Source organism: Pinus tabuliformis, chromosome 7 (assembly GCF_031772625.1).
Source record: "Pinus tabuliformis cultivar Carrire ecotype Pingquan chromosome 7, CPIR1, whole genome shotgun sequence".
NCBI lineage: Eukaryota > Viridiplantae > Streptophyta > Pinopsida > Pinales > Pinaceae > Pinus > Pinus tabuliformis.
In genome coordinates this window covers 547,647,687-547,670,474 of record NC_142293.1, presented here as the reverse complement: position 1 = coordinate 547,670,474, position 22,788 = coordinate 547,647,687, and the positions used below count along the sequence as shown (strand labels likewise).

The window sequence follows — 22,788 nt, the reverse complement described above, 5'->3', positions numbered from 1 at the left end:
GCCAAGTTGATGAGCCTACTTCCATCCAGAAGAAAGTTGATCCTACAAAAGAGATTCTTGAAAAGGAAAGATATGACCATCAAAGAGGTGGAGAAAGGTCAATATCCTTTCAGTTTAGAAAATGAAATATCTAAAATTAAAATATCTATTCCATTTAATGAGCTAATCAAGAATGAGACATACAAAATTCAAATTTTCAAGGCACTAAGGATACGAAATGTTTTGGACACTTTTAACTTGAATGATGATAATCCTGAACTTCTTTTGGGTCCAAAAGTTTTAGGAAATTCTCAAGATTGATATGACCCAACTTTATATGTCAGTGTGAATGTGCATGATTTGATTCTACATAATGCAATGTTAGAATCAGGGGCATCACATAACCTAATGTCGATGGTGGTGAAATTTTTGGGTTTAATCAAGGATTTAGTTGTCTCTCTCAGTGAAATTTGAGCAAAAATCATTATGATGGATATAGTTGTTGTTAATATTCCTCCAAAGTTCGGTATGCTTTTATCAAGGTCATGGTCTACAAAATTGAAAGGTACTTTACAGATGGACATGTCATATGCCACAATTCTTGTTTTTGTATAGTCGAGAAGCTTATACACAGAAACCTTAATGAAATATATCATAAGTGGAAAGGAAAGGCTGAATAACCATCCTATTTATTCAATCCATTTTGATATTGATTCTTTCATATTTTATAATGATTTGTGTTTTGAGGAAGATGGCCAAAATAGGACCACCCTATTAGAGGAGAATTAAGGTGAATTGAAGGGAACACAATTAGAATATAAAGAATATGATGATGGCATTTGGAACATGGATTTTGATTGAGAAGTTAGTAAGGAAGGGGTTGGAGATGGTGTGTGGATAATGAGCCAAAAGGTGGAAAAGTCAAGGTTATATTCTTGCAAGCTAGCCTTTGGTTATACAAACTATGTGACCAACTATAAAGCACTATTTTTGGGATTGCATACTTTGAAAGACTTGGGAGTAAAGAGGATTTTAGTCCATGGAGATTTAGAGCTGGTTATCAATTAGATTAAATTTTTGTATCAAAATAAACACTTTGAGATGCGGGCTTATAAGAATGTTTTCCTATAAATGTTGCGATTATTCTCATAATATGATTTACCTTTGATTCCTAGATAAAATAATATGATAGTTGATGCATTGGCCACCTCAGATAATGTGTTTAATATTCCTATCTATCCCAATATTACATGTTAAATAGAGGTCAAATACAAACCAACAGTCCCAGACAATGTCAAAAATTGGCAAGTGTTCAAAGATGACAAGTAGCTTCATATATTTTTTCAAATGACTAAGGAATTTTCCAATTTGCACATAGATGAGGAAAATTGTTTTGATGAGGATGAATAGAAGGTTTTGGGTTCAAATTTAGGTGATTTTGGAAATAAAATGACATATATGGAGCTTATACAATTGAAGAATAATACAATTCCTAAAGGGTTAGTTCCTCTTGAGAATTTATTTGATCATAATGATGTAGAAAAGAATCCCAAACTGAAGTAGAAGAGTGCAATATAGGGACATAAAAACAACCTAAGCTTATCAAGCTTTCAAGATCTTTAACTCATGAAGATAGAAAGAAATACCTTGATCTCATGAAGGAATACTCAGATATTTTTTCTTAGGGATATGAAGACCTCAAAGTGTATTATAAGAGGATTTTTAAACATATTTTCCTTAGGTTGAGGAAGTAATTGAAAAAATCCCAAAATGAGATCACTAGAGTTAAGAAACAAGACGAAGGTTCCAAACAAAAGATACATGATCATTTCAACATGCGTGAGCCAACATTATCAAATGATAAGCATATGTTGAATAGAACTCTGCTTTTGCATAAGAAGCTCAAGAAAATCACCTTCAGGAGAGAGCTAAGGATTTCTAAACAACAGTTGTAGGAAATACAAGACAAGGACAGAGGAAAGCTTGATTTGTTGGTTGAGGTAACTAAAGTTTGAGTATGGAACAAGTAATCAAAACAATTTTGGTTTTATTCCCTTTTTCCCAAGTATACAAAGTTGAATGAAGTTGGATAAGGAGAATGAGAGGTTTATACTTTTCATTAAGTCCCTTTCGCAACACAACCAATAATATTTCTAAATCTTATGAAGTTTTTGAAAAGGGAGTAGTTCACATAGTAATGTTGCACTTTTGACAAAGCATGAGGGTTTCATAGAAATGTGATGTTTTGACATGTTTTTTGTGAGTGGGAAGTTGAAAATGGCTTACAATATTGTTAGCATAATTAGCAGGTTCTTTATTTTATTCAGAGGCCTCAGCACTATGAAGGAAAATTTTCATTGCGCTTTCACACAGGCCCTATGCTTTTACTGTAGGTGGAGTTTTTAAAAGATGAAAATTTGAAAAATTAAATGAGGTTTATGAAAGGGAAGTTCATGATGTCAAGATTATTTTCTACATTCATGGCTCATTCAAAGGCTCAGAAAGTGGTCAGAATAAGTCAAAAAATCAACGCGATGCACTTTTGTGTTGCGTTTTTGTTGGAGTAAGAAACAATGTAGTGGGGACTTGCGCTTCCACACAATCATCCCTTTGACCATAAAATTTATGTCTAAATTATATGTAATCAATTTTTATGGTCATGGTAAATGTTATGAGGTGCCTAAGAGATTTGAGACTTGTCTTAGGCATTACATTTAATGTAATTTGTTTGAGAAATGTTTGGTTAAAACAGTATCCTAGTTTTTAGAGAACCAGTTCTATATTCGCTGTAGTAGGGAGAAACAAAAATATTTTTGACGAATTTGGTTCCCAAATGAAGGACCGACTTGTTTTTTAAGTATATATTATGCATTTTTAGTAAAAAGGGTTGGTTGGGGTTATAATAAGAAACACTTTGCATTGTACTTTTCTGATATTTTTTCGGTGAATGAAGAAGCTTGAGGTCTAATTTTACAGGGATTCATGTGTCAATTTCTAATGGTGATGTGCTATATCTTTTTGAAAATTTTCTCTGTTTTTATCATCCTACTTGAGTGCATGTCTTCATATTTGGTTAAGCAAGGATTTATTTCAAAACTCACTATGAAAGTGCTATGTTATAGCCTACTGAACAAATTTTTTTTCTTCTCTAATGACATTTAAAATTCATCCATCAGTTAGATGCTTATATGTCATTTTTCCACCATTCACATGCTCAACCTTTTACAACAAACTTAATTGAAAACAAAAAAAGGACTTACTAAATTTCCCCTGTTGAAAGATCCCTAATCTCTTCATCCTCTCACTGAAAAATCAATCAACTTAACATGTCTCCATGCCCAATGTATTTTTCCTCTTCCCTACTATCAAATTGTTAAAACCTATCCCCCTCTCATCTCAATGCCTAGCCTAAGACCTAGTGACTAAAGAATCATATAGAGAGAGCCCTCTCTGAAGATGGAAGGGCTAGTTTCTAGTTTTAAAGTGGTTTTTGTTTACCTTTGGGTTCCTCTGCTCAACCTAGAGTAATTATGAAGTGCTAATAGAATGTTGCCAATAATTTAGGTCTCTTAATGTAAGAAATGATGGAGTTAATATTTGCGCACTTTACCAAGTAATTCAACCTACCTGGTCATTTGTAGCGGTAGATTTTCATTTTGGTCAGTTAGTTTGGTTTTACTGGTAGTCGTGGTGGGAGACAAAGGGACCATTCTCCCTACGTGGGTGACCCTAGAAGGCATCCTTTTTATTTATGTTGAACTTTGGTCATGGGTGGCTGAAAAGCTTTATCTATTTGGTGATGCAATTTGTCTTCATGTTCTTTAGGGCTTTTATGAGGTAACGAGACATTATGTGTTACCTAGTGGAATCTGTCTAAGTTGAGCTTTGGTGCTCGTATGTTGCAGCCCCATTAAGAGGCATTCAACTTGTATGGTGTTTCTTTAGCAAAGGAATGGGTGTCAAATCTTTTTGAAGTGGGTAATTTTAAGTGTTGGTTATCATCTTTAATGCCACCCTGTGAAAAGGAGTTGGAGGTATCCTTTGTCATCTGGTTTTCATGCCATATTGGTGTGGGGAGGAGGACCTCTCTCCTGGATGTGGAGGGGGTGGTCACATGATTTGTGAAAGTCTCCCCAAATACTATGGGTTGGCTTCTTGTCTTGAGGTCGTGGTCATTTTTGGGTGGTCTTATTATGCATCGTTAACAAGGGAGGCTACGAAGATGTAGGGGCCAGACGGGTGAAGGTGACCGGCCTCAACTAGCGCCACCTATAGATGAAGGAGAATTGGAGTAGCCTCTCAGTGTCTCCCCTGGGCATGTCAATCTACCACCCATGTTCGACTCTATTGTAGGACAAATTAAACTTGATCAAGCAACAGTTAATCAATATGTTAAAATAAGCATAATGAATGAAATGAATTCATCAATTTCACCAATGATATCCAACACAATCAGTGGCACATCCTCGACCATAGTAACACTCTTGGTTGAGGAGAGAAGATGCTGCATGAAAATATAGATAGTTTCAAGGGATGTATGGAACACATGTAATCACATGTTCATGACACTTTCCATTACCATGGCGAGGGTGGCAATGTTGTTCATGATATTAATAATGTCAATGGCTAGTGAGACATGTATGTTATCTTTAATATTTTGCATAGTTTTGGGCTTGCTAAGCCATTTTATGAGGGCTCACAGTTTTGTGATTTTGTTATCATAGTTATTTTGCTTGTACTTAATGGCTAAAAAATATGGTAGGAGTGAGGCCTTAGACTTTCTATAGATGATATTGTCATGTTGTAATATGTTTAAGAATTAATAGAAACGTTTTGAATTTAAAAAAAAAATATTATTCTATTAATTTTAGACCTTTTCAGCATTGCAATGGGAACTTCAATGTTTATATGAGTTAGCATGTATCCTGCAAGTTGAAGGATATAGAAATGTATTTTTCTATTCTTTAGGCACGAGATGTATAGGTGTGCATACATGATCATACTTGATGAGGTGAGCTGTGACAACCATGTTCGACATGCATGACATGTAACCACAGGGTGGCATTGCATATCAGACACCATAATGTTTGTGTTTGTGAAAAAATGTTGGCAAAAAATCTCCTTAATATGAGATGCCAAATTTCTATAAATGTATGTATAGAAGTTGTATAATCGAGTTTTTATAGAAGATATATAATAAAGTTTGAAAAGGTGAAGATATCACTGTTGCACATGTTCTTAAAACATTATAAGAGTGGAATTGATGCTTCTGCACATAAAATAAATTTTCATAAACATATAAAAATAAATCACAGAATGCAAGTATTAAACATATTGATTTTTTTTTAAAGAAATGGGTAGTGTTGTATTAATTGACCTTGAATCAGGTTAACGACTTTACATTTAAATATTGCACCTCTTCAAAATTGTTCCAAAATTGTTCAAAATGTATCCTATAGCTACGTTGCTTATTCTGGACTATAATACTAACAACATTTATCTTATAACTTATCCAAAATACTCCACTGATTTATACAAAACAATAAAACATTTACATAGATGGGAACTAAATAAAATGCTACCCGTTGCTCACCATCTCCTCACGAAGGATTCCTTCCTTTACCACTTGTTCATTGGCGTCTTAGAGAGGAGATGCTACTTTTTCTCCTTGAATTTCATCCAATTTCATGACAGAGTATTCAGCAGATGGTGATGCATTAACGAGCCCAAATGCTTCTTTCGGAATTCCCATCATAGCAGTTTCCACTATAACTTCCATGCTATTGACTTTAAAGCTCATATTATTCGATTTGGTTTCCAAATTATCAACTAAAAACTAAAGTCGGTATACATCCTTATGAATTTATATAAGCTTAATAGACACCACTATGAAATGAGAATGAGCTTATTGAATAATTTGTTCCCCTATCTTAGATATGAAAATTGAGATCTCCTCCTTGATTGAAGGTATTTCCTCCTCAGAAAGAGTGCCATTATAATTTGTGTTGGATGATGCCATTTTGCAGACTACCTATCCTTGAATTAGAATCACTTGCATTCTCAAAATATGTATAAGCACCTTAATATACATGTCTTTTTTTTGTCACCTTTTGTATACATTCTTTTGCATTGAATGCAGACATCTCATTTTTTATCAGACTTAGCTCAAAGATCCATTCCAACTACTATCATTATGCCCTGAAAATTGCCTAAAATTAACTACTTCAGCTCGAAAAGATTATTGGACCTTCTTCCCTTAAGGTGAAGGTTAAATGTTGTAACGATCTGACTCCACTTGTCATCTGTCACGGAATTTTTCCTCGATTATTTCTAACTGGTAAGCTTTTCGTGACATTCCTCCATATTATATCACCACTCAAGGTAATCCTAGCATGTGTTACAATTAGTGAGAATAATTAGTGGCCTTGCAGTCGCTAATTATAGATATTTGAAAACCTTAAGAGGCATCATATTATGATTTATATTGTTCATGGAATATGACATAAGATTGGCTCACCTTGATCCATAATCATCATTCCTTGTGTTAAATTGGCACCTATATTTTCTTGTTCATCAACAAGATCATTGTTTTCCCTCTTAACATGAACTATGTCAATAATATCATTTTTTTCAAAAGCATCCCTCTACGGTAGAATATGGGAGGTAGGCCTACCTCTTTTTGATTTTTTATTTTGTGACATTTTTTAATGACAATCATTGAATCTCCAATCAAGCTTATGTGATGGAATCCCCTTGAGGAGGTTATTCTCAATCCTTTCAAAAAGGCTAAGACCTCGACTTGATTGTATGATGCAATTCCAAATCCCCATGCAAATTTCATTTCTATTTATCTATTGGGGCAATACAAAACCCCTCCTACTCGTGACTCGCCCAAGTAGTAAAGATATTATTATAACTGGTTAAGGTAGGTTATCTTTTTTTTTTTACTTTGGTTAAAATGCTTTGATTTTTAATTAGTTCTAAAAATTTTAAATAGATTTGTGAAATTTATTAAGGTAATTTTTAAAATTTTAAAATATAAATTGGTTATTTCTAATTGGTTGATGACTTTTATGTGATTTTAAATTGAATTCTTAGATATAAAAGTATATTTAAAAAAAAAAAAATCTAAGAAAATTTCTATTCGCCAAGCATCATAATAATTTAAGCTTTCTCACAACACCATGTCTTCTCAATACCACATGCCCAAAAACCATAACTCATTTAAAATATAAAATATCTAAAAAATTGATTTTATACTCCAAGTGTCATAATAATTTAAACTTTGTTAAAATACATTTGGGCAATACCATGGCTTATCAATACAACATACCCAAAAACCATAATTTTACATAAAAATATGATACTAAACAACAACATTACACATTGTAATTATTTTAAAATATTTATATATATTATCATAAAATATTTTTTATATACATAAAAATTGTATTGATAATTTTTAATAGAATTTGTGTTACAAGTTTTTGATAAACTATTAATTTTCAAATATATAAATCATTAACATTTTGAAAAAATCTTAATAGATGTAGATACATTCAATAACTCAATTTTATAATTACACCTAGAAAAAATCTATATTGTTAATGAAAAACATTAATAATTACAATTTCAATTCGGAAATATCTTTTTTTTCATATACCAAAGCGATATCAAAAAGAATCTAAAGAAATGATTTACTGTCATGTATTCTTTATGACATACATATCGTGTATATCTATAAGTGTTCTGAAATTACTGTTTAAAAACAATCGTTCATATTGTTATTAATATTTATTTACAAACGGCTGAGCTTACACTGTGACTCTTGGAAGTAGTGCTTCTGGGTCAGATCCCTCATATTATCGTGCCTTCTCAATTTTACTCCGATAAGGAAGGACATTCACTATCTGCTCCATAATATTTGTATTTGTGTTTACGTTTTATTCCCAACAAATAAATGATTATATTAATCAACATATTTTATTATGTATAAATATTTTTTAGTAAATAATCATATTAAAGATTTTGTTGGACATGTTTCGAACCAACAAGTATAGTTTATTTTGTACTGAAGATGAACAATACTTATTAGTTCGAAATACATCAACTAAAATTTTCAAAATAATTTCTTCCAAAAAAATATTTATACATTATAATATGGATCACAAAAACTTGAATTCACATATTTTTTTTTATATTAAATTTAATTAATAAATTAATGGAAATTTTAATTTTAATAAATAATTTGATTAATTAAATTTAATTAGAAATTTATATTAATTTTAATTAAAAAAAATTACACTTTTTTAATCTTATTTAAAAAAAAAAAAAAAAAAACAAAAACAAAACCATCACTCGACAACATTATTATGATAAATTTCTAGTTTTTGAAATAAAATTTTCATTCCTGAAATAATCAGTGAATATGTAACATGTAATTGTTCACAATTAACCCATTAAAAGTTACAACATTGTCATAAAAAAGTTGCTATTAAAAGATACAACAATGTCATCAACAAAATGTGTTCTAAAACAACGGAAAAATGATTTAATGGATATGGATTTTTATGTTAATCTATGACATAAAGATATTTTCTTAGAACATAATATATTTTTTAAAATTTTAAAATTAATTTTTCCAAGTGTGAATTATTTATTATATTTTTTTTAAATAGTACGAAAATTTATCATAATTTTTAAATTAATGGGATAATCATTACAAGTTATTATGGGAAAATATCAGTTGACTCATCATTGTTATTCAAAGAAAATTAGATTATTGACAATTTTTTCAAATGCCTATGAGCCGTCAAATTATTTCCCTACATATAAAGAAAATGAACTCTAAACAAAAAAAAGTAATTGTAAGTCATACTCTAGACCCATAATATCTATTATACTTATTTATTACAGATAATTTTTATTTTTTATTTTTTAAAATTAAATTAATATCAAAACATACCATATTAAAATATTTTTACATCAAATTACAAACCAAGTTAAAGAAAAAAATTGATATTTTTTATTCCGACTGTTCAATTTTATACATACAAAAAATGTATTGATCAAGACTTCAGTAGAAATACATTGTGATACATAATCGGTAAATTTTAAATAAAGTAGAAAAACCAAAAATTAATTGAAATCATGAAAAACATCATAAACATGCTGAAATATCAATAGTACCTCGAATACTCCCCGATATTATCTAATCACTATGTTCTTTCATCTCAACAAAATTATAAATATTTTTTTATTAATATATGAAACTATTTAGATAAATAATAATAAACTAAACCTTTTTTTTGAAATATCATATATTGATATTTATAAACAAAATTCGAATTAAAAATGGTTGTTGGAAACATAAATTGGGTTAACAATTTAAATTTAATAAGTATAAGCGTATTTAAATAGATATAAAAAATAGCAACCACCTAACATTTTATTGGACAGTGAAATTGTCATTACGGTCAGTTTTAGTTATATTTTATCACAAATTTATTTACACGATAGATTGCTGGTTGGAATACGGTAAAATAATATTAAAAAATAAAAGTATGGACTCTTTGAGTTATTTGTTGGATGGTGTAAAGATTAACATCATCGAGAATCTCCGAAACACTAAAATTTTTAAATTTAATTTCTATAACCGAAATTTTCAAAATTCTTTGCTACATTTTATCAAATCTTAACGAAATTTCTATTATTTTTTAAAATAATTTGTGGATTTTTTAGACTAAGCCTATTTGCATTGTTCTAGATATTATTACCAAAATTAAATACACATACAACCATAACGATGTCTGAGTGTCTAAAATCTTAAGAGATAAGTCCAACTAGATATCAAGATGCAAAGTAGTTTGGATAGGGGAACATTTTTCCACAGTGAAATAATTGTGAAGTTAGCATTATTATTGTATTGTCAATATGCGAATTTGTGCATATAGATTATACTCTATAGCATGACATTTTGTTAAATAAAAATAATATATAAAATAGTTACATCTACAATTATAAGAAAAAATTAATTTTTACACAATAAGAATATAATCAAAATTATGATAGGTGTTTATTTAAACGTAAATTTATTTTAAATTTGTCTGGAAGGAATTTTGTTAGGATTGGAAACAAAACATACTCTTAATAAATAGGGGAGAGATAATTGAGTTTTAATATAGACAAAATGAAATTCAATAAGGCTTAAATGCCATTATACTAAAGTAACTAAAAATAAAGATATAAATTTATGACCAATATCATAACATATCTAACTCAAATGATCTATATCTGTTATTGACAGGTGCATTTGGTTTTTCTGGATTATCACCCATTGCTAAAGGAATACCAAGGTATCGCTCAATCCTCTATGTTCTCTGGTCTAGATTCCAAGTGTTCAATAGACTATAGGATATCTATACAGTTCTTGTGTCAGTCCAAGATAGTCTGACCCAATACAAAATTCTTCTTCTAGTAAAGGTATATATTCTACATGTATTGATTGAAACTTCCCCTTGTGTGTCTTGTATATGGGATCGAATCATCCCATTCAGACAAAACCTCCATGTCCAAAAAAGTAGTCCTATGAGAGAAAGCTTCTCCCTTATATCAAGAGAGTTCGTCCTCAATGTTGTTTGGTGTAAGATCTCAATATTGAGATGCAAATAATTTTATCATGTGATGCATATGAATGTGACCTTTTTGGGCCTTATTTTTGTAATAGGAAGGCCCTCTTCTGACCTAATTCTATTGGCATGCATGGCATGGGGATCATCCCTATTAGCAAAAGGAATTTGGAAAAAGACCAACCTCATCCTAGTATGTGAGAGGTGTTGCTCCATAAAATCTCCTCCCTGAAACAAACCTCCAAACTACCGTAAAGAGAGAAATGAAACATATAATTCGATCACCTATAAAATTCTCGTTTAACATAAAACTGTAAGTAACCTAAATAATCACCCCTTAATAAAAGAAAAACTCACGAACCTATAAATATAGAACTTCATTTACAAACATGGTGAATAAAAAACAACTAAAACATACAACATCCTTCACAAAATTATAAAATTTAAAAAATATACTAATTTAGTATTTAATATTATATAAAATATTTTTCAATATATTTGTAATACATATTAAATATATTTTATAATAAAGTCTCATGTTTATTAGAATTATTATTAATCTATTATACTTTAATTAAAAAATAACTATTATGTTTTATTTTGTTAGATAAAATTAATTATTATATTTTAGTAACAATTTACTATGATCAAAATTTATTATAACTTTAGAAATTATTATAAGCACCCCCAATATTGATAAAAGGTATCATTTCAAATTCAAGCTCTTTATGATTTTCTAATATTTATTAAAATTTCATATTTTTGCTATAGATATTATTTTCTAATTTTTACCAATTACCAGAATTTTATTTTTGGAAGTGGAATATTAACTTTAAAAAAATATAATATACATTAATTTTAAATTGAAAATTATAAAGAATTTCAATTTATTTAAATATTTTTTTTAAATAATATATATATATAATTTTTTTCCGTGAAGAAACCGAATACGTCGATCTTTTTGTCTTAATTTTAGTTGTTATTGGATTGATGCATATAATAGGTATATAGCAAGTAAAATGTAAACTATAATGATGGTTTTGTATTTTATGGGGATTGGAATGTGATGCAAGAGTATCTGAGCACTTTTCATTAAAAGAGGAGCCGAAAGCTAAGAAGGAGGAGATGTGGATAAACGTACAAATCAAGAGGCAAATTCTATTAAAACATGGCTAAAATTATGGAATGGATAAAGTCTCTAGAAGACTTAATTAATGTAATTTAATCTTCCATGTATGCGTATAGAGAGATTAGGGGTTTATTGAGCGATTGTGGGAGAAATTCATGGATCGTAAACGATCCCTCCCTTTTGTAACTTCTTATATAAGAGAGTCTGTGTAAGGAGGTAAGATATAGAGCGGCAAATAGAGATTTGTGAAAACAAGGTGTGGATTCAATTTAGTCAAGAGAGGAAAGTGTGACTAACGCTGAAATTCCTTAGGTTGTAATAGAAGTCTGTATATGTATAATGAAAATATTTGTGAGTTGTGTGAAATTCGTGTATTTGGATAGTTGTGTTTTTCTAAGTTATTTTGTGTTGTTGGAGTGTTGATTAACCATCGATCACTAGAAGGATCAATGGCGATCAAATGTTAGTTGAATTATTGTTATACTGGTGTCGTGTGTGAAAATAGAGTATGGCAGAGGAACTGCGTTTTAACGCAGATTCCATCATTAGCAAATGAGATAATGTCAAAGAAGGAATAGATGGAGTAATGCACAAGAGCTGTCGGATCTTATAGATTGACGGTTAGTATTGATGATCAATGGCGGAAGGCGAGGTGAAGATGAGAACTGATCTGGATCGTCAGATCTACAGATGGGTGAAATCGACAGATATCGGGTCAGAAGATGCACACTGGTTAATTCAAAAACTAGACCCGATATCGATTAAATCATAGTTTAATATTCCCATTGGCTCCGTCCAAAGGAAATAGGCACGTGGAAAAAGCTGGACCCGAACATTTATAGATCGAGGACTGATAATTCTCATCGGGTCCGTGAAGGCATTAAACGTCACGTAAGTGATCCACCCGATATCATTGTGGACCATCAGATCAAATGGAGTTTGATCTATGACATAAGATCACCAAGCAAGTCAGTTGATTGAGGAAAGATATCAACCGTCGGATCAAGGACCAGATTGAATGACGAAGGTTAACTCTTGCATTTTGCAAGAATCAAGTGTTGGCGGATTATAGAAATTGTGATGTGCGATGAGCCGAGAATGCGATGGAGTGTCGATTGTTGGATCATGGCGCTGATCAACGGCGGAAATTGAAGAACAACAAAAAGGCTTGGGAAAGAGTGGACCTGGAAAGTTTATGAATGCGGGTTTATTCTATTTGAGATCTGGCCTTAAGCATTCATAGTCAGGTTTCCATGTAATTCTATGTATTTGCGCTGACTATAGTTGTCTCGGGTTCTAAGGCAAAAGTGCCAATTAACGCTTCTGATAGAAACGCGGGCTCCTAGCCCACAGGTCCACAATTGATATTTTAGAAATGAAAGGGATATTGCCTTAGGGAAATTTCTCCTTTCATCAAGTGGTATCAAAGGCAGGGAAAGGTTTTCCTATGTAAAAAAGATTTCGTGTAGAAAAAGGAGTGCAAGGAAAAAGAGAAGGAGGTACAGTTGTGTTAAAGCTTAGTGATTTTATGGTATTTACTGTCGTACAGATAGCGACAGCAAAAGATAAGAAGACTTTCCACAACCTAGAGCAAGGAGTGCTCAATTGGTTCCAAAGGAGAGAACAAGAAGGATGCCGAAAAACTAAGCTCAAAGGAGAATGCTTGGTGAGGTATCATGTAGCAAAGAAGACTGTTACTGCAGAGGTTTGGTTGCATCTCACAGAAGATCATGAAGGCAATTCCACTAAGGAAGTGGGTAGAATTGCTATGAGATTAAGGAGAAGCATATGACAAGGAGGTCATAAATTTTTGTGCCTCGGGAGTCTAATGCAGGAGCATCCGAGCACTCTTCATTAAAAGAGGAACCCAAAGCTAAGAAGGAGGAGACGTGGACAAATGTACAAACCAGGAGGCAAATTCTATTAAAACATGGCTCAAATTATGGAATGGATAAAGTCTCTAGAATACTTATTTAATGTAACTCAATCTGCCATGTATGTGTATAGAGAGATTAGGGGTTTTTTGAGTGATTGTGGGAGAAATTCAGGGATCGTAAATGATCCCTCCCTTCTCTAACTTCTTATATGAGAGAGTCTATGTAAGGAGGTAAGATATAGAGCAATAGATAGAGATTTGTGAAAACAAGGTGTGGATTCAATGTAGACGAGAGGGGAAAGTATGACTAAGGCTGAAATTCCTTAGGTTGTAATACAAGTCTATATATATATATATATATATATATATATATATATATATATATATATATATATATATATATATATATATATATATAGATATATATAATAGAAATATCTGTGAGTTGTATGAAATTCGTGTATTTGGATAGTTATGCCTTTCTGAGTTATTCTGTGTTGTTGGAGTGTTGATCAATCATCGATCACTAGAAGGAACAATGGCGATCAAATGTTAGTCAAATTATTGTTATATGGGTGTCGTGTGTGAAAACTGAGTATGGCAGAGGTACTATGTTTTAACGCAGATTCCATCATTAGCGAATGAGATCAAGTCAAAGGAGGAATAGATGAAGTAATGCATAGGAGCCATCGGATCTTATAGATCGACAGTTGGTATTGATGATCAATGGTGGAAGGCTAGGTGAAGACGAGAACTGATCTGGATCATCAGATCTATAGATGGGTGAAATCAACAGATATCAAGTCAAAAAATGCACGTTAGTTAATTCAAAAGCCAGACCCGATATCGGTTAAATCACAATTTAATATTCCCATCAACTCCATCCAAATGAAATAGGCACGTGGAAAACACTGTACCTGAACATTTATAAATCAAGGATTGATAATTCTCATCGAGTCTGTGAAGGTGTTAAATGTCGCGTAAGTGATCCACCCGATATCATTGTGGGCCGTCGGATCAAATGGAGTTTGATCTACGGTGTAGGATCACCGAGCAATTCAGTTGATCGGGGAAAGATATCAACCGTTGGATCAAGGACCAGATCGAATGGCAGAGACTAACTCTCACATTTTGCAAGAATCAAGTGCTAGCGGATTACGAAAACTACAATGTGCGATGAGCTGAGGATGTGAGGGAGCGTCGACCATTGGATTATGGAGCTAATCGATGATGGAAATTGAAGAATGATAGAAAGGCTTGGGAAAGAGCAGACCCTGAAAGTTTACGAATGTGGGTTTATTTTATTTGAGATCTAGCCTTAGGCATGCATAGTCGAGTTTCCATGCAATTCTGTGTATTTGCGCTGACTGTTATTGTCTCGAGTTTTAAGGCAGAAGTGCTAATTAACACTTCCGATAGAAAAATGGGCCCATAACCCACAGGTCCACGATCAATATTTTAGAAATGAAAGAGATATTGCCTTAGGGCAATTTCGCCTTTCATCAGAATGTAATTGGTTGAGAATAAACACTAAGAATTATAGCTATAGCATTTTTGAAACAATGTAAGCTTCTTTTTCGAACAAGAATATACATTTTATCTTTTTAAATATATATTTTTTTTAATAAAATAATTTCTAATTGAAATAAATGATTTTAAATATTAAATGAATTGATTATAATTATATAACAAAATACATTAATTATATAATTATGACCTAATAACATATACACATGGAAAAATTCTATTATAATTAAATACATATTTTATTATATTTAAACATTGGAAAAAATATAATAATTTATTATTCATGCATTATTCTTTAAATTTTAAAGGAGTTGTCTAACGAGGTGGAGGAATTGCCCAGATGGCCAAAAGTCATTGGAATCTGGGCAAACAAAATTCAAAAAATCTTGTAGAGACAACATTTGAATCATGTTTTTGATGGTGGAAATGGATTCAACACCATCAAAAACGTCTAGGACACCTAAAATTTTGAAGTTTAACAACTATAACTTGGATTTACAAAAATCCTTGCCGGATTTTCTCTAAATATGACCAGAATTCCAATCACTTTCCGGGCAATTCCTCCAGCTAGTTAGACTACGACTATTTTAAATATTGAAATAATATATAACTTTTTTGAAAAATATTTTTATAAAGTAAATGGTTTGAGTGTTGGTAGAATATTTTTTATTTCAAATATGCTTATTATTTATGGATTATGTCTAAAATATCTATATAATATATGATTTATTTAAATTAATTTTATATAAAATTAGTACCGGTATATTAATAAATGTTATTGATAACACCAATAAGCATATATTAAGTACATATATAAATTACCAATAATATTAAAAATAAATTTTATTAATGTCATTATCAGTAATATTAATATAAATATAAGACCCATAATAACAATAATTAATATTATATTATTACTATTATATTAAATAATAATAATATTTGCCTGTAAAGGTTTGGTCTCCTAGCCAGCAGACGATCTATTAAGTCGTCTGTGCTGTTGTGCAGGTCACGAGTTCGAGTCTCGTCTTACTCAAGGGTCATTCTTGCGGGCTGGGCGATTCCTCCTAGAGGTTATAGTGGCAGCCGATGGGATTCGATCCCGTGTAACGCGAGTATGACACCACTGTCGTTGCCGATTCTGCTAGTCAACAAAATAATAATAATAATAATAATATTTATATTATTACTATTATATTAATAATAATACTGTATTGTACTACTGTATTATTACTATAATAATAATAAATAAATAAAGATAATAACAACAAGTGTTGACCATGGATGACCATGATTGTGATAATGTGATGTTGGACCAAGAGGCAGTCTTTATCACAATGTGACCATGGTTAACCATGGTTGATTTTAATATTGAGAGAATCCTTGTGACAATGCGACATTGATTGATTTTCATATTGAGAAAATCTTTGTCACAATCTGACGTTGGACCAAGATTATAAACACAATGGATTTATATTAAATGCAAAGATTAATATTATAAATCCTATGAATAATATTATACCCTAGGAATATGAAACCTTAGATTAATAAACCCAAGAGATTGATATTACAAACCCAAGTGAATAATAAACTGAAATGATTAATACTAAAAACCCAAGAGTTTTTAAATCCAAAGGAATAATATCAAATCCAAGGGATAAATATTATAAAACCAAGGTATAAAAACCCTAACATAAATATTAAAAACCCTAAAGTAAACATCATTGATCATGGCTTACCATAATTGATTTTCATATTGACACGATCCTTGTCACAATACGACATTGGACCATGGTTGACCATGGTTGATTTTCATATTGACACAATATTTGGCACATTATGACATCAGACCATCGTTGACCATGGATGATCATGATTTTAGATCGAAGGGATTTATATTAAACTCTACGAGTAATATTATAAACCATATGAATAATATTATATCATAAGAATATGAACCCTTAAATTAATAAACCCAAGTGATTGATATTATAAACCCAAAGGATTAATTATAAAACCATTTAGTTTATTAATTTTGAGAGACAACATTGAATAAATTGCAATGCAATGTAACATTGTGACAATGAATATCAAATAAATTGTCATGTTACGATAATGTTTGTCATAATGCGACTATGGATTGATTTTTGCACAATATTATAAACCCAAGATATATAAATTCTTTGCACAATATTATAAATCCTAAAATAAACATGGTTGACCATGACTGATTTTCAAACCAAAAGGATTAGTATTAAACATAATCGATTTATATTACAAATATGGTTCAACATGATTGACGATGATTTATTTTCATATTGAGACAATATTTGTGACAATATGATAGTGGACAATGGTTGACCATGGTTGATCACAATTGATTTCTATATTTATACAACCTTTGTCACAATGTGATGTTGCACCATGGTTGACATTGATTGACCATGGTTGATGATGCTTGACAATAGTTGAACAAGGTTTATTCTCATATTGAGATAATCTTTATCACAATGTCACATTGGACCATAATTTACCATGGTTGACCATGATTATAAACCCAAGGGAATTATATATAACCCTAGGATTAATATTATAAACCCTATTAATAATATTATACCCTAGGTATATGAACCCTTGGATTAATAAACCCAAGGGTTTGATATTATAAACCCAAGGTACTAACAAACCAAACAGATCAATACTAAAAGGTGAAGGCCTTATACACCTAAGGGAATAATATTAAACCCAAGGGATCAATATTATAAACCCAAGGTATATAAACCCTAAGATAAATATTATAAACCCTAAAATAAGCATGGTTAACAATGGTAGACAATGGTTGAGCATGGTTAATTTTCATATTGAGACAAGCTTTGTCACAATGTGACATTGGACCATGGTTGACCATGATTGATAATCACTGATTTTCATATTCACCATGATTGACCATGGTTGATTTTCATATTGAGACAATCCTTGTCACATGTGACATTGGACCATGGTTGACCATGATTGAACATGGTTCACCATGGTTGATTTTCTTATTGAGACTATCTTTATCACAATGTGAAGTTGAACCATTCTTGACCATTTTTAACCATGATTTTCCATAATTGACCATGGTTGACCCTATTTAACTAATGTTGACCTTGAATGACCATGATTGATTTTGATATTGAGAAAATCCTATAATAAACCCTAAGATAAATATCATAAACTAAGGTATATAAATCCTTTGATAAATATTATAAATGCTAAAATAAACATGGATGATCATAGTTGATCATGGTTGATTTTCATATTGAGGTTGTCTTTAGCACAATGCAATGTTGGACCATGATTGGCCATAATTGAATTTCATATTGAGACAATCTTTGTCTCAATGCAACACAGAACCATGGTTGACCATGTTTGACCATGGTGGGCGACGGTTGAACATGGTTGACTATGGTCGATAATGGTTGACCATGATTATAAATCCAAGGGATTTATATTAAACCCAAGGAATAATATTATAAACCCTATGAATAATATTATACCCTATGAATATAAACACTTAGATTAATAAGCCCAAGGAATTCATATTATAAACCCAAGGGATTAATACTAAGATCCTAAATGATTATAAACCCAAAGTATATAAACCTTAAGATAAATATTATAGACCCTAAAATAAACATGGTTGAGCATGATTTACCATACGACGTTACACCATGGTTGACCATAGTTGACCATGGTTGACCATGATTATAAACCCAAGGGATTTATATTAAACTCAAGGATCAATATTATAAACATTATAAATAATATTATACCCAAGGAATATGAACCATTTGATTAATAAACCCAAGGGATTCATATTATAAACCCAAGGGATTAATACTAAAAACTCAGATGATTATAAACCCAAGGGAATAATAGTAAACCCAAGCTATGGATATTTTTTTTTCAAATGAAAGAATGATATTATTAGTTTTAATAATTGATAAATTTTGTCAAATTTTGTTATTTTAAACCCAAGGTATATAAACCCTAAGATAAATATTATAAACCCTAAAATAAACATGGTTGAACATGGTTTACTATGGTTGATTTTCATATTGAGTCAATATTTATCACAATGTGATGTTGGACAATGGTTGACCATGCCCTAAAAGAAACATGATTTAGCATCGTTTAGAGTGGTTTACAATGCGATGTTGGACCATAATTGACCATGGTTGACCAAAATTAACCATGTAGGGTTTTCTTTTTTTCAAATAAAAGAATGATATTATTAATTTTAATAACTGATAAATTTTGTGAAAATTTGCTTTTTTAAACCCAATGCATATAAACCCTAAGATAAATATTTAAAACACTGAAATAAACATGCTTGAGCATGGTTTACCATGGCTTATTTTCATATTGAGTCAATCTTTATCACAATCTAAAGTTGGACGATGATCGATCACGTCCTAACAGAAACATGGTTTAGCATCATTTACCATGGCTTACAATGCGACATTGGACATTGTTGACCACGATTGACAATAATTGACCACAGTTGACCCAAATTAACAATGTTTATTGTCTAATATTAAACACTTGTAAAATTTTGGCCAATCTGAAATCATGCAAGAATCCCTATATTTCTAACTCGTTATTTATCATTTAAAAAATAAAAAATCAACAAAAACTATCTTTAAATTTTCTTTGATTTAAAAAAAAATCCTTCGAAATAAAATATTATCAGTCATGGATATTTTAAAATAAGTAATAACACCATATAATAAATAATAATAAAAAAATAATTTATTATTTTATTATTTTCTATTTAATACTACTTCCAAATACTTTGGAAAAACAATAAACAATTATTTATTTATTTATGATACAATCATCAACTTACCATAAAATTACAAAGTACATTAAACGAAACTCCATAAATAGTCTTAAATATACATTGATCTCTTAATAATTAAATCTTTGTTTCTTCCCGTAAACGAGGTGACAAAACATAACTTCATAACTAAAAAAAACATTGTTAAAATGTTTAACTAAAAAACATTATTAAAATGTTTAACTAATTTTTCCGATGAGAAAAAGTGAAATAAAAACTGATGTCTAACGAGTGGAAGAATGGTCTGGATCGCTAAAAGTCGCTGGAATCCAGGCAAAAAAATTTCAAGAAATCTTGTAAAGGCAGTTTTTGAATCGTGATTTTAATAGTGGAAATAGATTCAGTACCATCAAAAACATCTAGCACACCTAAAATTTTGAAGTTTAGCAACTATAACTTGAATTCACAAAAATCCATAACAAATTTTTTCTAAATATGATATGAATTTCCGTAACTTTCCGGACAACTCCTCAGCCTTGTTAGACTACGCAAATAAAAACAACGCTAAATTACGGTTATCGAATTCCAATACCAATCTTATTGACGTAAGTTGAAACGTGTTAAGATAACCTCACTACATAACCTAATTTCCATTAACGTGTTTGCCACGTAAAATGGGTTTGCCACGGATTTTACGCCTTGCATACTGTTATCACTCAAGGAAAATATTTTAAATTCTGAACATCAATTTTTTTTGTTATAAAGGTTTGGTGTTAGTCCCTTTGCAGGTTCCTGCGGATGAAAGTCACGTTTTTCTCCTCTATCAGGATTAGGCTTTTAGGCTTATCTTTCTCAAGATATGGACAAAATTGATATTGCTGGGTCAAATGGCACTCCTTACATATGACAGCTGACGAATAAAGTTCGAGCAGGTCAAAGCAGATGGGTTTTCTTGCTTACGTGGATTATGGGTGCTTCGCCAAATTCTGTTATCAATATTCATGAAGCTTTTGACAGCACTCTGTGTGCCATATGTCATTGCCCATGATTATAACGCAAATTGAATAACAACAGTTATCCTGACAACACATAGCATGAATGTTCTCAGATATGGTCAACAATTTATCAAAAACAGAAAGGCCAGATATCGAGATTTGTTCAAGACTCACATTCTAGGATGCCCGACGGTGATATCGACGGATCCAGCTCTCAACAGATATATCTTATTGAATGAAGGCCGAGGACTAATTCCTGGATACCCGCAGTCTATGCTTGACTTATTGGGAAAATGGAACATTGCTGCTGTTCAAAGCGATCTTCATAAAACCATGAGAGGAGCCATGCTCGCATTGATCAATCCCTCCATGATCAAAGGCCACCTGCTTTCTGATATCAACGAGTTCATGGACATACATCTGCAACATTGGAATGACCGCGTAATCAATCTGCAGGACAAAACTAAAGAGATGGTTTTGCTTTTGTCTTTACAGCGGGTAATGAGTATCAAGTCTGGTCCGAAGGCAGAGGCATTTTTGTCAGAATTCTGTAAACTCATGGAAGGAACCATTTCCATGCCTATAAATCTTCCTGGTACCAGCTACAAACGTGGTTTCCAGGCAAGGGAAAATATCCTGAGGCTCTCCGAGAGTTTAGAGAAGAACACCTAGCAATTCAGAACGGAGGAAAAAATACTAGAAGCAGGGGAAGTCTGGTTCTCTAAGTTGCATTGTGTGTGGCAGGTATTCAAAGGATTTTGTTGATACTCACAGCCTTGTTATGCATGCGTATCATTCTCAAGAGGCTGTTACCAACATATCGGACATGTAATTGCAGAGATGAATGCATCTTATAGACCTTTAAAAGAACATTCAGGAAGCGGATCAGTTAGTCTGCCCAGAAGCTGTAGCCATTTAAGTAATAAAACTCAGTGTTATTTTTTGCCCAGTTTAGAGTCTGACTTGACATATGACCCAGTTTTCCACCCAGGATGTGAAGGAGAAGAACATGTCATGCAAAACTGTTCAAATTTAGAAAAGATTTCTATAGAAGCATTGCAGTCTTCGAGCTATGATGTTGCTAAACATGGAGGTCAATCCCAAAACACTGTAGGCCTTTCCGTTGGCAGCGCTGTGATAGATACAAAGCCCGAAAAAGAGTCTGCAAAGTGAAAGATGGCACACTGAAAGATTCTTTATCAAGTCAGCAGCTTCTATCACCATCTGATTGTCACACTCCAATGGGAAATGACAGATATTTAAAGCGGATTGATGGAGCATTTCAATACGTTTCTCCAAATGATTCAATGGAAAAGCTCAATGTTGCAAGAGAATTTTCAGATAAAATACTAGTTTATGACCAGATGTTTTCTTTGGAGTCCAATTTGCAGTCATTAAATGGAAAAGAAGATAGTGGACAAAAGGTAGACATGTTTCAACATGTTAAATGGAATGGATTGTCAAACTCAAAAGATAACCATATTTGCCAATATGGAATTGAGAAGGTTGATAATGTCTTAATATCAATATCCAAAAACCAAACACGGTGCCCGTGTAAAAATCAGTGCTGTTCCAAGTTCATCATTAACACCACTAATCCTGTGGCTTTTGAAAAAAGTGCCAATCATAAGAAGGAAAGCACACAGGTATATAATAGAAGAAAGGTTTCCAGTTTGAGAGTGAATGGTCTCATGCCAAGGATGATTGTCAGTTAAAAGCCTATAGTCATTGCATTCAGATGGATAGGAAAATGCCCCTTGCAGAATATATTGGCTTTGGTTTGAATTTGTCTAACTCTTCAAGAAACTGGACTGGCATGAATGGTTATGAAT

At 31.6% G+C, this 22,788-nt stretch overlaps 1 pseudogene; it reads left to right on the top strand.

Annotated features, from left to right (window-relative positions):
* Positions 1-12,373: 12,373 nt before the first annotated feature.
* LOC149248517 (cytochrome P450 85A1 pseudogene) lies at positions 12,374-21,628 on the top strand (annotated as a pseudogene).
* The last annotated feature ends 1,160 nt before the right edge of the window (positions 21,629-22,788 follow it).